General features: G+C 40.5%; 1 protein-coding gene across 1 annotated transcript in view; it reads right to left on the reverse strand.

Annotated features, from left to right (window-relative positions):
- LOC143025431 (ATP-binding cassette sub-family C member 3-like) overlaps window positions 1–806 on the reverse strand; it is a 161,163-nt gene extending 160,357 nt beyond the window's left edge. Inside the window, exon 1 of the mRNA XM_076185093.1 lies at window positions 556–806. The gene's annotated coding sequence lies outside the window, so the exon portion shown is untranslated. The remainder of the gene's footprint in view (window positions 1–555) is intronic.
- Between the last annotated feature and the right edge of the window lie 1,694 nt (window positions 807–2,500).

A 2,500-nucleotide genomic window follows, 5' to 3' on the forward strand; every position in this document is an offset into this window, starting at 1 on the left:
AGGCGGAGCCCAAACCGAAGACACCACTTTGGTATTATCGTACATTTCATTCATTCCTACGTCAGAACTTTTCATTCAGTGATAGAAAGCACCCCGTACAAAGTTCATTTCATTTAAAAACGAACAACATTATTTATGAATTTTACAATCTAGTCCTGAAGATCATCTTCGGCTAAAAAAAAAGTTTATATATATATATATATATATATATATATATATATATATATATACATTTATATGTATACATATATACATATATATACATATACCGTATATATACATATATATATATATATATATATATACATATACATATATATATTATATACATATATATATACATATATATATATATATATATACATATATATATATATACATATATATATATATATATATATATATGTATCTATGTATATGTGTGTGTGTGTGTCAGTCTACGATCGGTTAGAAACTCATTAAGATTTCATTATTTCGTACGTGATCTTCAGCACTTCGAGCGAGATATCATAAACACACACACACACACACACACACGCACACACACAAACACACGCCAGAAGGTCCCTCGTAGCTGTGTTCCCAGTACGGTTCCCAACGCTACACTACTCCATCCTCGTGTGTCAGAGCGCCTCTGTAGCAAAAGCGAGGTATCGTTTGCCTAAATTTACTTCCCACTCATGGCCATGAACGAGATATGTCCTTGTTGGACAGAGACGGGAAGGGCATTAAGGTCGATGACCTGTGATTACTTCAGGCCAAAATCGACCTTATAGCTCACAATCCCTCTACAAATCTTCCTTTCTCAGTTCACTGTGACTCATTGTTCTTATGTTCAATTTGACGCCAGTTGATTCTGTTCAGCTAAAGGTGGACACTGGACGCTACCCCTATCACTGATAACAAACATGGCTCCAGGTGATAAGCCATTTGTGTCTGTGTTCTGAAACCCATCCGAGACGTATTTTGAATATTTCATTCTGGCTAACGTCTGGCGATTCTTTTCAGGTGAAGAGAAAGCGCCGACCGCTGAGAGGGAGTAAGGGGACAAATGAAAATGTCTCAATTCCCACCGTGACCAACTTTGGGTATATTTTAAAGATTAAAGCCCAGATCATTGTTTTCGAATGAAGGCAAGGATGAGATTAGGTCTAACCTTCTCTGTGTGTGTGTGTGTGTGTGTGTGTGTGTGTGTGTGTGTGTGTGTGTGTGTGTGTGTGTGTGTGTGTGTGTGTGTGTGTGTGTGTGTGTGTGTGTGTGTGTGTGTTTGTGTGTGTGTGTGTGTGTGTGTGTGTGTGTATGTGTGTGCGTATGTGTGTGTGTGTGTGTTTGTATGTGTGTGTGTGTGTGTGTGTGTGTGTGTGTGTTTGTGTGTGTGTTTGCGTGTGTGTATGTGTGTGTGTGTGTGTGTGTGTGTGTGTGTGTGTGTGTGTGTGTGTGTGTGTGTGTGTGTGTTTGTGTGTGTTTTTTGTGTGTGTGTTTGTGTATGTGTATTTGTGTGTTTGTGTGTTAGTGTGTGTGTATGTGTGTATGTTTTTGTGTGTGTGTGTGTGTGTGTGTGTGTGTGTGTGTGTGTGTGTGTGTGTGTGTGTGTGTGTGTGTGTGTGTGTGTGTGTAAAGGTGTTTTTGTGTGTGTATGTGCGTATTTATGTGTGTGTGTTTGCTTGCGCCCTTGTATGACTTAACGAGTATATTTTGTAAAATTGGAGAATTAATGGACAGGAACTGTTGAAGAAAGACGAAACAAACACACAACATAAGACCATTTTGTCTTTAAGAGAGACATACAGGGCTGATGAAAGAGTATTGGGATGGTTTGGACACATGGAAGAATGAGTGAAGAAAGATTAGTAAAAGAGATGTGGAAGGCAAAGGTAGATGGAGTGAACTTGAGGGGACGACCGAGGATGAGATGGAAGGATGGGGTGAAAGGGCCATTGGACAAGAGGGGAATGTCTGTTAAGCAAGGGAGGGAGAAGGCAGGAGATAGGAATGAGTGGAGAGTGACTGTGTATAGAATACTCTTATGCAAAGGGAGGGGTGAGGGATGTGGGGTAGGGGGTCCTTATGTGTGAATGATATTTTGACTCAGCCCAAAGTGATTTCTCCTCGTTTTCTCTTTCTCTTTTTCTGCATGAGGGGACGGAGAAGGGGGGAGGTCGCCGATTAAGTGAAACGGCCTTGCTGTGGATGTAATGTGTCTTGCTGCATTGCTTCTGACCGAGGGCATTGGACGGGATGCAGGGCTGACCCGTCAACGCGCCATGAAAGAGCACGATTTTCATTAGTCTTTCATCTCTGGAGAAGATAAAAGGGTCTAATTTGGTCCATTTGGTCCTTTTCATATACAACCATGTGCAGTTGCCGGTAACGATATATAACTGACGCGGTGGTAGAATGAAGGTTATACGAAATGTAGCAACATTGTGATTACGTGAAGTGGGGCAATATTATATTTGTTTATGTTATGTGGAACATTGCTCAACTCTGATTGTTTACA

This window comes from Oratosquilla oratoria, chromosome 5 (genome assembly GCF_046742065.1).
Source record: "Oratosquilla oratoria isolate Oo_2021 chromosome 5, ASM4674206v1, whole genome shotgun sequence".
Taxonomy (NCBI): Eukaryota; Metazoa; Arthropoda; class Malacostraca; order Stomatopoda; family Squillidae; genus Oratosquilla; species Oratosquilla oratoria.